At 41.3% G+C, this 15,970-nt stretch overlaps 1 protein-coding gene across 7 annotated transcripts in view; it reads left to right on the forward strand.

Moving 5' to 3' along the window:
- Positions 1 to 15,970, forward strand: part of znf423 (zinc finger protein 423) — a 333,392-nt gene that overhangs the window by 173,809 nt on the left and 143,613 nt on the right. The window lies entirely within an intron of this gene.

Raw genomic sequence — 15,970 nt, forward strand, 5'->3', positions numbered from 1 at the left:
CCCTCATACCCCCTTCACTTTCTTTCACCCCACACCTTCCTATCCCATGATTTCTCATAGCATCTGAGCCCCTGTAAACATGGCCTTTTAAACATCATGCTAATGTAATTTAGTGCCAAACTCCTCACACCATCTTTACTCTTTCGCCTGCTGTGCCAAGTCATCTAGTTTTCCACGAGTACCTTTGCACAAAGGAGAGAAAGTAAAGTTCTGTCAAAGTTTCTCTACAGTTGACTACACTCTATTGAGGAAAAAAAACTCTCAAAGGAACATAATTTGGCAGGTCGTGACTGTTTTGTCGTGGCTGAACACTTCTTAGTAGTTCTGTGTAATTCTTGACTTTTTTATTTACTTCCTTACAGTTCAAAACAAGGCAATACTTCATGAGATTTCTAGACAGGTCTTGAAAATTTGGTCAGTTCCAAGGGTGACAGGCCCTTTTTTCTGACACTTTGCTCCACAGTTAACAATCCCAGAGGAAGCCTGTCTTTCCTACTCACCAACAAAGGATTTTAACTACTCCCACCAAGGTGACCTGTGGCTTTCTCCACAATGCTGTCTCAGCATTCCATTGGGGTTCCTCAGATATGCAAAGGAAATATAGTGAAAACAGACCTGTTCTTTACTGGTTTAATGTCCACAGCCTGAGTTCTAGAATGACTTGAATGGTGGCAGCTATTTGTCTGGTGTGGCACCTTGTCACATCATGGATTTACCCCTCTTTGCAGCTGCGAAAAATTCTACCAGAAGTGAAGACTTGCTCATTATCAACCTCACACTGTGAGCACATGGAGGGATGTTGATTCCTGGTTTTCAGCTTTGGTAACTGAGGGTACTCACGGTGAGAGAAGGTAGTGGAGAATAATTCAGCACGTGAAGATTTAGTTTTCACTCCCGCTCCACCATCACCAACTTCAGCTTTACCATATGTGGCTTTGGCATTTTCCCAAAATATTTGAACATCTCAGACATTGGAATAGGATCAGGAGGAAACTGAGGGACAGCAGAAGATCATCTGTGCCAGGAATATATTATTATTGCAGTAAACATGAAATCTTGAGTCCAGTTCTTTCTCTGTTTTGCTTATTCTCTCTGGTCTATCACCTTGCTTGTTGTCTTGACCTGCATTTTGGAAGTGACCACTTGTCCAAGGCATGGGAAGGCTTTGGGATGTAATAAATATGTATCTTGGCACAAGTCAGCCCTTCGAGAATGGAAAAAAAATCAAGTAATCAAGATCAAAGTGAAAACATTTTTCGATTGTATACCTGTATTTGTTTCAGCAAGAACACAGATGAGGGTCATTTTGAATCAAATATGGCTTTACACTTGATTATTTTTGTGTAAGAGGCCCTCCAAATGAACTTCCTAAACCTTTTTATCTTTTCCTTAGAGCCCAGTGTTCACACTCCGTGATTATAAAATAATGGTACATTCAATTGGTGCATTAACCTTGTATGTAACTCATTTGACTTTGGTGTATGTAAGACCTATCTGGATTTGACTCCATGTGGAATTTCATTTTTCTCTCCAAAGTCTTGAGTGTATTATTAGTTCCCAAATAGTTTCAGTCTTTCCCAGAAATTCCATGTTTGAATATTAAGTCAGGATTTGACTGATCCCACAACATAGAAACACCCCTAATCCAAATCACTCATGACATCATTTTTGACTGTGACCATGGTTCACTATCCCTCCTTATTCTTCTCAACCTGACTGCAGCCTTTGGTATGATTGACCACAATCCTCCTCCAGTGCTTGTTCATTATCTAGCTGAGTTGGAGTGCTCCTGTCTGCTTCTGTTTTTACCAAAATAAAACAAAGAACTGTGCCTGTTGGAGATGTAAAACAAAAACACAAATTGCTGATGAAGTTCAACAGGTCTGGTGACATCTGTGGGAAGAAAGCAGAGAAAATGTTTCGAGTCCAGTGACTTACTTTGATATAAATGTTTGTAACTGCAGTGTCCTATTTTATTCTGTTCAGGGCTTATGATTTTATTCCTTGCGTCATAAAGACTTTCTCTTCAGTAATGTTGCACATCTCTGCCTCTGTTTCAGCCCATCTGTTGTGCAATCCCTTATCCATGTTTTTATTACCTTCAAAAAATGATAGTTCTAAAGTTACCATGACAGACCTCACAACTTCTGACCCCCATAAGATCATTCATATCTCTGCTGTGGTAATATAAACTACAGTATTCCTCATTGTTAGCTTCTCCTTTACCGACACCTCAGATGCAAAATTCTCAAGTTTCTAATAAAATCCTTTAGTGGCCTTGCTTCTTCTCAACTTTTGTAAACTCCTTCAGCTGCCTCCTTCAATCTTCTCGCAACTCTAGCCTTCTGCATCTTCCAATTCTTCTTGGAGCCCCACTCAGTGATCATGCGTTCGACTATTTATGGTCTAAACTCTGGAATCTCTCTGTAAACCTTTATACCTCTCCATTGTTTTTCCCATTAAGATTCTCTGCAAAACCTGCCACTTTGGTCAAGCTCCTAATGCCATCTCATGTAATAACTTCGCTTAGGTAAATTTATTGGTTTGTACTTTTGGGAACAATCTTGGGATAGTTTCGTTCATTCAAGAAGCTATATTAATGTCAGTTATTATTTTTGCTGTTGAAGTATTTTCGTTAATGTGTGGAAAAGCATTGTTTTTCTGGTTCCTGTCAAAATGACAAAACCACATGCACAAAAGTTGATACTAAGTTCTTTTAGAAAAACAGCCCTTTAGGGAGTTGTTTAGTGCACAGTTCGTCATCTGTCTTCTAAGCAGAAAGGAGCTGAGTGTAAGATAGCTATGTTCCCATAAGACATGCCAGTACTACTTCATTGTATGTTGGTTTGCAAAGCCACAGATGAGATTCCTCTGTTGCTCTTTTTTGCATTAGTCATGCTGATCTCAATCTTCAGAAATAAACCCTGGTCTGGCTTTTAGAATTACTTGCACTCTAGTGCTTTCACTGCTATTGGTGCAAATTTTTGATTCTTGGCAAAAAGTTGTCATTTCAAAGAAGTATTAAGTCAAGTTGACTTTGGGACACCAAAGTATAATGGAGTTTGAAGTGCAAATGCTGAAAATTTGAACTCAGCAGAAGAAAATGTTCCAAATGGATAATGGGTCCATCAGCTCTGTAAATGGATTGACAAGATATTTTGTAAAACTAGAAAGAAATTCAAGTTAATTTTCTAAATTGATCAATACAATGTTGTAGGACCAAGGAAGGGAACATTGATCTAGCGAGTTTTGAGAAGATTTGTAGCTCAGGTTGAGGTTCTGGATGTGAGTTTGCTCGCTGAGCTGGAAGGTTAGTTTTCAGACGTTTCGTCACCATATCACTCGTATCCTGACATACAGATAAGGAAGGACACCACTTTGATTGGGACAACACATCCATCCTAGGACAAGCCAAACAGAGACATGCACGAGAATTCCTAAAAGCATGGCATTCCAACCGGAACTCCATCAACAAACACATTGACTTGGAGCCAATCTAACATCCCCTGAGAAAAAGAACAGGAAGTGACATCACCAACCCAAGGAAACCTAACCAGATAAATAGAAAGCGGGACATAACACCAGCGCTTCGTCGGAGGCTCACTGATGATGTTACCTAGAATGGTGACGAAACGTCTGAAAACTAACCTTCCAGCTCAGCGAGCAAACTCACATCCAGAACATTGATCAAATACTACTACAAACAGTAGCCCTTGAGCTTAATGGCCAGTTGGCTAAAATGATTAGTGACAAGGAACAGTATTCTTTAAAGGAGCTCCCATCTACAAAATCCATCAGTGGCAAGCTACAACAAATTTATTGCCGCTACAGTCTTTGTCATTCACCAAAGAAGCATTTCCTGAAACTGTAGACAGCAGTCTTAACTTGTATTAATCTATAAGCAACACTTAACTGTGTTTGCCTAAAGGGTATTTCACTGTAAAATTCTTCACAGTTGTCATTTTGAGACATGAAGTGTGGATTGTGGTAGTCTGGATGGTGTGAAAGATGGCATAATGATCTTCTTAGATAACAAGGTACAGAGCTTGATGAACACAGCAGGCCAAGCAGCACCAGAGGAGCAGGAAGGCTCACATTTCGGGCCTCGACCCTTCTTCAGAAAATCGGAGATAACGAGGTGTAGAGCTGGATGAACACAGCAGGCCAAGCAGCACCAGAGGAGTGGGTAGGATGATGTTTCGGGCCTCAACCCTTCTTCAGAAAATTATCCTCTGAAAAAGGATTTAGACCTGAAACGTCAGTCTTCCTGCTCCTCTGATGCTGTGTTCATCTAGCTCTACACCTCGTTATCTCCGATTTTCTGAAGGAGGGTCGAGGCCCGAAACGTCAGCCTTCCTGCTCCTCTGGTGCTGCTTGGCCTGCTGTGTTCATCCAGCTCTACACCTTGTTATCTCAGATTCTCCAGCATCTGCAGTTCCTACTATCTTTGAAATAATGATCATCTTGTTTATTTGTCTATTTTTAAGTAAGACAGTGATTGGCACAAGTTGAGGCTAACAGCAGCACTCGTGGAGACAAAGCATTATTTCCTAATGCAGACCCTTACTAGTGACAACTTTAAGAAACACTGGAGCTGGGGTTGCAAAATGGGCTTGATTACTGTGACTTGTTCTAGTGAGATCCTGTGTTGCAAATATGACCTTGTGCCCTGATAACACGTTGGAAGTATAGAAGTACAACACCACTCTGGGTCATTCTATAGTTGAAGTGTAATAGATTTTTAAAAGACAAACACTGCTACATTTGAGTAATTTCAAAACTGGGTTTTGTTACCCTTTTAAAACTCAAAGTTTTGTGATGCAATTTTAGGAGACAATGTGAATGAAGCAGAAAATAAAGCTGGAAAAGAACAAAGTTAAATTCAGAATAAGATCAATTTTATTGCCCCTTCAGGAAAACAAACAGAGACCCATGAAACTAAATGATAAGTACAATTATTTGCACAGGTCAAAGACACCACTTTTACATTTATAATGGTGGTTCAGTTGATTGGTATTTATGAAATTTGCTCCTCCTCTTTTCTCCCCAGTCATCTCAATTGATCGCTGATCAGCCTTTCCATTTTCAAGCTTTGCTTCAACTCTTAAATTATTATTCTATGTCAGCATTAAATCTAACTGAGAATGTGAACAAAATATGTAGGCATAAGGGTCAATTATAGTTATACAACATTGTAAGCTTGTCTTCAGCTTAAGTACAGTAACCTTGAAGATTGAATTTTATTCTTACTACTCATGTACAACACCATGGATGATTCGTTCATGGATATATGTACATCCAGAATATGGAGCACACTTCCACTCCACACAACTTGACTTAATGTACCATGATTTTTCATCTTGCGTTTCTGTTGGTGTTTATGGCAGAGTCAGTTGCCACGCCGATTGAAGATAAATGATTGCTGGTGTTTCATGATTTTTGGACAGAGTCAGTTGGATGGAAATGATGATTTTCGAGTGGCATTTACAGATCATTCAATACCTTATATTGGAAAAGCTGCGTGACATCAGTAAGTTAATGGAGAGCCAGCAGGATGTAATCAGGAGACTCATGAAAGTTGCTTCATATTTATGGCAAGAGGTGATATATAGTGAAGGGACACCAAGGATTCATTTTTCTGGGGTGGTTAAAATGAGGAGAAAAGCCAACATTAAGAAATGCTTTAGCTAGCTAAGAATGGAATCAAAAGAGAGAATTCTGATGGTTACTAAACAATAAGAGAGATGTTAGAGCAGATTGGAGTGGCCAACCAGATCCAAAAGCAGCAACAGGTTGAAAAAAGATAGTGTCGCAGGATCACAGTTGCAAAATCTTTTGTAAATTTACTTTGGGTCATATTGGGACTGCATGAGCAATGTTGAAGGCACTTAAACAGAGCTGGGATGTACCAATATGGTCAAAAAGCTATGATGAGAAAGGGAAGTTAAAAATGGTGTAGTGCTTGGAAATGGAGGAATAAAGGATGGCTTTTTATGAGAACAGTAATGACAGCAGTTTTTAAAGCAAGCGAAACAGTTCATGAGGAGACAGAACACTTGATAATGACAGCTAGGATGATGGCCATGATGAGAAATTGAAAGTTCAAGCTGGAATCCTAAGCTCCAGGGAAAAAGAGAGAGAGAGAGAGAGAGAGGGGAGGGGGGAGTAGGCTTGAACGAGGGGAATTGCATAGCCATTTCTTCCATGTCATGAGTTTCACTTTTTTGTTATTATGGTATAAATATAGTTTATTAGTTGTATTTACCACCCTGATTGAAGAACAACATGGCAGCCAAGAGCAGTTTGAAAAACATGTATTTTGGTTTGTTTTGTGGCAGTTGCTGATTAGAGTTTTGATTTTAAAAGCCCTTTCTGGGATGTAGGAGTCAATGGCAAGTGGCATTTATTACACCTTCCTAATTACCTTTGAACAGAAGGACGTGCTGGGGTATTTCTGATGGCAGTTCAAAATAAAGAGTCAACACATTGCCTTGATTCTAGAGTCATATTTAGGCCAGACTAGCTAAGGACTGCAGATTTCCTTCCCTGAGGAGCATCGGGGTTTTACAACAATTGATTATTGCATCGTTATTTGCTTTTAATCAATAAGTCTCAAAATGAGTTTAACTTCCATAATCAACTTCAAACCTGAATCTCCAGAATGTTAGCTTAGGCCTCTGGTATACTAGTCCAGTGACGTTACCACCATAACAACATCTTGACATCTGAAACTATTTAAGTAGTTTGGTTAATGCAATAACTGTACAGTGGCTGGTATCCCGTCTCCAGGTCACCTTTTATTTACTTGTGCACAGTACACTGGCAGTGCCAGCCAGCTCAGAGTCAGTCCTCTGAACTGAGGAGATTCTCATCCGGTTATATTGGTCAGGCACGGCTTTCTTGATTGGTCCAGGCTAACAATACCAATCAAGGATCTCCTAGTCAACAATTAATTAGCTGTTCGTAGACATGGAGGTGAGATGTTGTAGATTCTCTTATTTGTCGGCCATTTGAGATATTCACAATGGCTAACAGAACAAATAACGTTGTAAGCCTCATGTATATAACAGAATAATTTTATTACATGTCATTCTTTTAACAATTTGGCAAGTTGAAAGAAGATGGGATTGTGCAAAATCATGAATATTGATAAAGACAGCAATCTCAATCAAGATCTTTTTCTACTTTGTTTCATACTTTCTTAGAAATGACTTTATTTTGAAGCATTTGACTAACCCACTAGCATATATTGAGAGAAATTACCTGTATTTTTGGTTTTTACATTTTGCTTTTTTGATTTTACATGTTTTTGTATTTATACTTTTACATTATTTGCAAATTATTGGTTTGAGAGCTGTTGGGTATGAATATGAAAAACTACTATTTATGAATTATGTGAAGTTGCATAACTGTTGAAATCCACAACCATTTTTCAATAGAAAACCATCAGGCAGTATCAGTTATTAGCTGGACGTGCCTCAGCACCTTTCAGTTCAAAAAGCTTTTGCCAGAAAGCTGTTCAAAATGGGAACGGCTTCAGCTTCAGAAACATGGCATCCAACAATGTATCTCTACAAACATTGAGAAATAAACAAAGGAAGGACTGAGAAGGAGGGTGAATTAAAAGATGAATTTAATATCAAATCAAGAACAGAGTGATAAATAAAGGGAAAAAAAAGACAAAGATTAACATTACAATTTGATTCTTTTAAAGCCTTGAAAAATTCAAAGCCTGAAGGAATGAGACTCGACACTGATTATAGTTAAGAGATAATGGGAACTGCAGTTGCTGGAGAATCCGAGATAACAAAGTGTGGAGCTGGATGAACACAGCAGGCCAAGCAGCATCTTAGGAGTGCAAAAGCTGACGTTTCGGGCCTTTTTTTCTGATGAAGGGTCTAGGCCCAAAACGTCAGCTTTTGTGCTCCTAAGATGCTGCTTGGCCTGCTGTGTTCATCCAGCTCCACACTTTGTTATCACTGATTATAGTTAAATTTGGTGCTGGGAAAGGCAGTTATTAACACCTATCGTTATTTTTAACTGCATGATTTGGACATGTTTGTGACACACCTCTGAGCCAGATAAAGGTGGATCCTAATCTTCTGTCCCATAGGTGAGGATGCTACTACTGAACCACAAGACCCTTTAACATTTATGTCAATTTGTTAAAAAGACATCCAGTGCTTGTAATAAGAAGTCATTACTTAATGAGTAAGTCTATCGGGCAATTGATGGGTGCACACAACACTATCAAAAATGAAAAGAGGGTAAAGAGACATGATATTTTTCGTAAAGCAAGTCATCACAACTCAGACAAAAAATTTTAGATAATTAGACTGACCTGTGTGTTTGCAGCTTACCTTATTTTTCTGAGTTTCTCTACCCAGAAATAACTGCAGGTGTCATTATTTTGTCAGTCTGCGCAATTATAGATAACGTACAATCTCTATCCAGCAATATGCTTGTTAAGCAGTATAGTGACATACAGAGTATGTGTATACACATCAAATACATTGCTTAGCTGAGCAGGTATTAGTTGTACAAGATGGAGGCCTTGTTGAAAGAAGCATTGAGTGGATCATTTGTTTGAGGAACGTGGGACTTGGCAGTAAAAATATTGATACAGCCCTTCAAACCTTCTGTCCCATTCACTAAGCTCATGCGTTTTTACAGTGATAATGGGAACTGCAGATGCTGGAGAATCCAAGATAATGAAATGTGACGCTGGATGAACACAGCAGGCCCAGCAGCATCTCAGGAGCACAAAAGCTGACGTTTTGGGCCTAGACCTTTCATCAGAGAGGGGGATGGGGTGAGGGTTCTGGAATAAATAGGGAGAGAGGGGGAGGCGGACCGAAGATGGAGAGAAAAGAAGATAGGTGGAGAGGATAGTATAGGTGGGGAGGTAGGGAGGGGATAGGTCAGTCCAGGGAAGACGGACAGGTCAAGGAGGTGGGATGAGGTTAGTAGGTAGGAGATGGAGGTGCGGTTTGGGTTGGGAGGAAGGGATGGGTGAGAGGAAGAACAGGTTAGGGAGGCAGAGACAGGTTGGACTGGTTTTGGGATGCAGTGGGTGGAGGGGAAGAGCTGGGCTGGTTGTGTTGTGCAGTGGGGGGAGGGGACAAACTGGGCTGGTTTTGGGATGCGGTGGGGGAAGGGGAGATTTTGAAGCTGGTGAAGTCCACATTGATACCATTGGGCTGCAGGGTTCCCAAGCGGAATATGAGTTGCTGTTCCTGCAACCTTCGGGTGGCATCATTGTGGCACTGCAGGAGGCCCATGATGGACATGTCATCTAAAGAATGGGAGGGAGAGCGGAAATGGTTTGTGACTGGGAGGTGCAGTCCGACACTTCCGCCATCTACAATCCGACCCCACCACCCAAGACATTTTTCCATCCCCACCCCTGTCTGCTTTCCGGAGAAACCACTGTCTCCGTGACTCCCTTGTTCGCTCCACACTGCCCTCCAACCCCACCACACCCGGCACCTTCCCCTGCAACCGCAGGAAATGCTACACTTGCCCCCACACCTCCTCTCTCACCCCTATCCCAGGCCCCAAGATGACTTTGCACATTAAGCAGAGGTTCACCTGCACATCTGCCAATGTGGTATACTGCATCCACTGTACCCGGTGTGGCATCCTCTACATTGGGGAAACCAAGCGGAGGCTTGGGGACCGCTTTGCAGAACACCTCCGCTCGGTTCACAATAAACAACTGCACCTCCCAGTCGCAAACCATTTCCACTCCCCCTCACATTCTTTAGATGACATGTCCATCATGGGCCTCCTGCAGTGCCACAATGATGCCACCCGAAGGTTGCAGGAACAGCAACTCATATTCCGCTTGGGAACCCTGCAGCCCAATGGTATCCATGTGGACTTCACCAGCTTCAAAATCTCCCCTTCCCCCACCGCATCCCAAAACCAGCCCAGTTCGTCCCCTCCCCCCCACTGCACCACACAACCAGCCCAGTTCGTCCCCTCCCCCCCACTGCACCACACAACCAGCCCAGCTCTTCCCCCCCCCCACCCACTGCATCCCAAAACCAGTCCAACCTGTCTCTGCCTCCCTAACCTGTTCTTCCTCTCACCCATGCCTTCCTCCCACCCCATGCCGCACCTCCATCTCCTACCTACTAACCTCATCCCACCTCCTTGACCTGTCCGTCTTCCCTGGACTGACCTATCCCCTTTCTACCTCCCCACCTATACTCTCCTCTCCACCTATCTTCTTCTCTCCATCTTCGGTCCGCCTCCCCCTCTCTCCCTATTTATTCCAGAACCCTCACCCCACCCCCCTCTCTGGTGAAGGGTCTAGGCCCGAAACATCAGCTTTTGTGCTCCTGAGATGCTGCTGGGCCTGCTGTGTTCATCCAGCCTCACATTTCATTATCATGCGTTTTTACGATTGTTTTTATGCCCACTGTAACCTTTGACAAAAATCTAACTGTTTCAAATAAGTTGACACATGCTCCTAGTTCATATATCTGTTCAATGACCCAGCCTCCACAGCTTTCTGTGGAAGACAATTCCAATGGTAAACTGAGAGGGGAAAAAAAAAGTCCTTATTTCTGTCTTGAAAGGGAAACTTCTTAAACTATACCCTCCATTTTTAATGTTCCCCACAAACAGAAATAATTTGCCCTGTCAAGTCCTGTCAGAATCTTACATGTTTCAATTGGTCACTGTTCTTTCTTCAAAATCTCAATGGGTATGTCCCAACCTGGTAAATCCTTTTTCATAACATCAACCTTTCATCCCAGGAATGAGTCAACTGAACTGTCTCTGTCTGTTTCTAATGTAATTATACCATTTTTCTAAACAAGGAGACCAAAACTGCACACTCTACTCCGGATGTCGTTGCAGCTGCAATAAAACTTTCATATTTAATATTCCTTTTCTATTGCAATAAATTCTAACATTCTATTTGTCTTCTTCACCACATGCTAACTTCTTATGGTTATTATTATTACGTGCTAACTTGGTTCAAGCACCAAGATGCTTAGATCTCCCCATCCTACTGAGTACCACAATCTCTGTCAATTTACATGTGAAAATGTGTAAGGGTGATAGAGACAGGATCCATCACAACATTTTAGAAACATTTTGATAATTACTTGAAGGGCCATAGCATGCAAAGCTGTAGGCCAAAGTGCTGGAAAATGGCGTTAGAGCACACAGATGCATGATGTCCAGCATAGACAGGATGAGCCAAAGTGCCTCTTTCCGTATGGTAAGACTGCGACTCTAAATAGCGTGTTATTTTCCTATTCATTTTGGCCATTTGGAAAAGATTAGAGATTAGATTCCCTACAGTGTGGAAACAGGCCCTTCCACCCAACAAATCCACACCGCCTCTTGGAGCATCCCACCCAGACCCATCCCCCTTTCACCCACACAACCTTGAACACCACGGGCTATTTAGCATGGCCAATCCACCGAGCCTGCACATCTTGGGACTGTGGGAGGAAACCAGAGCACCCGGAGAAAAGCCATGCAGACATTGGGAGAACGTGCAAACTCCACACAGACAGTTACCCGAGGCTGGAATTGAACCCGGGTCCCTGGTGCTATGAGACTGCGGTTCTAACCAATGAGCCACCTTGCTGCCCCACACACACTTTTCTTGTGTTCACATTTTTCCCACACTGCTCCATTCTCCAAAATTTTTCCCATTCACCTTACCTCTCCATCTTCCTTTACAAAATACTTTGCCTATCATTGTGTCAATAGCAAATTTACCTATCATACATTTGGTTACTTCATCCAAATAAGTAAAACAAATTGTAAATAGTTGAGGCTCCATCACTGCTCCCTGTGGAACTCCACTAGTGACTTGCCAACACAAGGAGGATGGATTTATCCCTCCCCATTGCTTCCTGTCTGTTAATCAATCCAACTATCTGTGCTAATAACCTTCGATACCATGCCCTCTTGTGCAGTATTGTTTGATGCGAGACCAAACCAAATACCGTGGCAGTCTATGTACACAATATCTGCAGATTCCCCTTTATCCAGCTTGCTTGTTACTTCCTCAAAAATCTGTTATAAATTTGTTTAACCTGATTTCCCTTTCTCAAAGCTATGTAGATTCTGCCTGATCATTTTATGATCTTCTAAATATCCTGCTTTAACCACCTTAATAATGAATTTGAGCAATTTCTTGATGATGGATTTTGTGCAAACTGGCCTATATTTCTGCTTTTCTGTCTCCCTTCTTTCTTGAATAAGGGTATTAATTTAGCCATTTTGAAATCTCCTGGCACCCTTCCAGAATCTAAGGAATTTTGGAAGTTTACAACTCATGCATTCCCTATTTCTTATACCACTTCTGTTAAGAGCCTAGGATGCAAACAAATCAGCTGGTCCTAGGGCATGTCAGCTTATAGGTCTAATAGTTTGTCCAGCATCTTTTCCCTCGATTATGTTTAGCTCCTCCCTCCCATTCGCCTCTTGATTTCCAAACATTGTTACAAAGTTTCTAAATCCTCTACTGAGATGACATCACAAAAAGCCTCTGCCATTTCTTTGTTTTCAATAATCATTTCTGCAAATTCAACCTTTAGTTACTATTTCTCAGTTTGCTCAGCAACTTTGCAGCTCCCACTCTCATTTATATCAGCTGCAAAAACCTTGAATCTAATGGGCAGTTGTAAGGCTGAGACACCTCCACTTCTAAATTCTCAGTCATTTTACATGCTTCACCTCCAGTCTTGACTGCCTATCCCTGGAAATTCAACAAATCAGACAAGTCTATCTTAGAGAGTTCCAGGAGGTAGCTGCAATGTGTTAAGGTAACTTTCCATTTCCTTGATACATCACAGGGTCTGTAGTTTAGCCTGCAGCTCACTGACTCTGAGCCAAAGCTCCTTTTGAGCCTCTGACATGCACCACAGATGTGATTGCCTTGGATCACGCCGACATCTGTCGGCTCCCACATACTGCAGCCACAACACAGTACCTGCTTTGCCACCTCTGTTATAATAATTTATTTTTTTTTACTTTATTGACAAACCTTAAAATTCAGAATGATGTTTTCTGTTATTAGTAATGTTACTACTAATAATAAAACCTCATAGCTGTGACTAAATTACATGAGTTTTTAAAGATAAATTAAGAAAAAAATACTCACTAATCGGTTACTTGACTATTTTCCTTTGGCATTGTGCTTGATTTTTCTCAGATCAACTCTGGAGCTGCAGAGCTTTTCACTGCTCTTTTGCACTGTCTTTGCTTTGTTTACTTTCTTTCTCTCTATCAGATATTTCTGTCACACTGCAAAAACAAAAAATGAGATTCTATACACATGGAGTAACTTCCATAAAAACTAATTTGCTCTTCTTATTTCTTTTTGAAAAGTGCCAAACACCTTTCTTACACATCTCTTTCTTTTGATTTTGGATTTTGAACCATTTTGGACTGGGAAAAATTTTTTTAAAGGAAAAAAAGTGGCTGAGCAAATGTTAAGAAATTGTAATTGTCTCTGTATGATGTTAATTGCCTATTATTGAAGCTTGGCTGTGTGCAGGTGGTAGGTATTGGTTGGGGTTTCAGTTCAGCACATTATAAAGACACACTTAGTGAAACTATAGTATGGTTGAGTTAGAAGGTGTTTGCTTGTAATGTTTTACTCTAAAAATACACGTATGATTGACTGAAGATTGGCTCTAGTATTATCATTCACTGATTGGCTTCCTGAGAAGAATGCATTATTATAGATTCTTCAAGAGATATAATAAAGAACAGTTATGATTAGTTTAAATGAACCAGAAACAGTTGGCATGAGAATCAGGTCAAATTTTGTTTACATTGGAAAATTCCAAAGTTTTTTTTGTCATCATATGGCCCCTTCCATAGAAAGGCGACATAATATTTCATAACATTAGAAACTAGGAGCAGCATTAGGCCATTTGATTCTTTGAGCCAGCTCCACCATTCAGTATGACCATGGCTGATCCTCCATCTCAATGTAATTTTCCTGCTTTTTGTCCATACTCCTTGATTCCCTTAATATCTGAAAATTTGTCAATCTCCTTCTTGAATATATTCATTGATTCAGTCGCCACAGCATTTTGTGGAAGTGAATCCCACAAGCTAACCACCTTCTGACTGAAGAAATGTTTCCAGGCGTCAGTCCCAAATGACCTACCCTGTATCCTGAGACTATGACCCCTGGTTCTACTTTCCTCAATGAGGGGAAACATCCTCCCTGCATCAAGTCTGTTTTGCCCTTTTAGTATTTTATACATATCAAAGCATGTGAAATTGTTTTTTTCCGATGAAACAAATGCTGTGTAAATGCAAAATCTGTAACCTGTAGAGTTATAACTTCAGAGATAATGGGAACTGCAGATGTTGGAGAATCCGAGATAACAAAGTGTGGACCTGGATGAACACAGGCCAAACAGCATCTGAGGAGCACAAAAGCTGACGTTTCAGGCCGAGACTCTTCATCAGTTTTTCTGATGAAAAGGAGTCTAGGCCCGAAACGTCAACTTTGGTGCTCTTAAGATGCTGCTTGGCCTGCTGTGTTCATCCAGCTCCACACAGAGTTCGAACTTCAACCATTTTCTAAATATTAGCACCCTGTCTTCCCCAGTGAATTAGAATCTCACCCCATGTTTATTTTTTAACCTACAGAATCTTAATATTTTTAAAATATTGCTTTCCTATTGCCATTGTTTTGAAAGCCCTAAGGAGTTTAATTATGTTACTTTTTAAATAATATTTTGTTTCCGGCCGACTACCCACAATGGGGTATAATGACTATCTCTGATATTGTAACCAAAAAGTAATGACGTTGTGGTAAGGACAACCATGTTTCTAGCCAATGTCCAAGAAGTTTATAATGCAGCATAAGTTCAACCTGCATAGGAAATGCTACAGAGCATATGATTTGAGAATTGTACACTGTTGTTAAGTTTTCTAGCAGGCATCAAGATACTGGTATTGGACCCATATGTGGTCCTAAGCCTGTCCACATTGTCACTGTACCTAATAGAGCACTTGCTTGCTTGCCGTTCTGTTAAGGTATGATTCTGATGCTTCATCAGAGAAGGCACAGTACACTCTGATGTCACACCGAGAAAGATACGTGCTGGTGACGCAGACAGGAAAGGACAAGGGTAGCTCCATTTGGGGAGATCCTTGGTTGCCTGCATCAGTGATAAATTAAAGGGGTCCCAGTACAGCAGTGAGGAAATCGCTCTGCAGGTATTTTCACATACAGTACTGTGGTCTTCTGTCTTTGTGATCCTGTCATTAGGGCACGGAGCCTCCAGTATCGTGGGACTTCTGGTCCTTTGCCTGGAGGCCTCCTGGCTTTACCTGACAGCCTCTGCTAATGGTTTGGTTGATGAGGGGGCAGACAGTCTATCTGATATTTGTAAAATATCAGCAGTGATGCAAAATGGCTCCAAAGTGTAAACATTATTGGGCTAATTGACTGTCCGTCTCTGTGAAGTTGGCGACTGACGTGGTTGCAGCCGGATCTGGGAAAGTTCTTGAGAGGCAGCAATCTGTCCTGATTCAGCTGCTCCTAATTCCTTGCCTGGCCGTCCTCCAAGCCTGTGTCCATGGAGCCAGGAAATTCCAGTCAGTGAATTTCTTTTTGTTCTTTATATTTTTTCCCCCGCTGGGTTTCTTCTCTAGCTTTTTCATCTCCCAGAAGACACTGACTCCTTTCCTGGATCCAACTCCATAGATAATAGCAGCTTCTGCTCCTTCTTCACAGTAAGTCACCCAAAAGCCACTGGTCATGTTTGATCTTTGACAATGTGGTTATTCAACCTGACCTTGTCCCACTATTATCCACAGACTTGTATTCCCAAAGAGGATAGTGTGGGATCATCTCTCCTTCCCTGTCTCAGGAGTTGAGGCTTGTTTCGTACCCCTACTGTGACTAGATCAGTTCACCAAGAACAGAACCAAAGATCAAACCTGGGACTTTCCTTTTCAATGTGATTCC

The sequence above is a fragment of the Stegostoma tigrinum genome, chromosome 16 (genome assembly GCF_030684315.1).
Source record: "Stegostoma tigrinum isolate sSteTig4 chromosome 16, sSteTig4.hap1, whole genome shotgun sequence".
In the NCBI taxonomy this organism is placed as follows: Eukaryota; Metazoa; Chordata; class Chondrichthyes; order Orectolobiformes; family Stegostomatidae; genus Stegostoma; species Stegostoma tigrinum.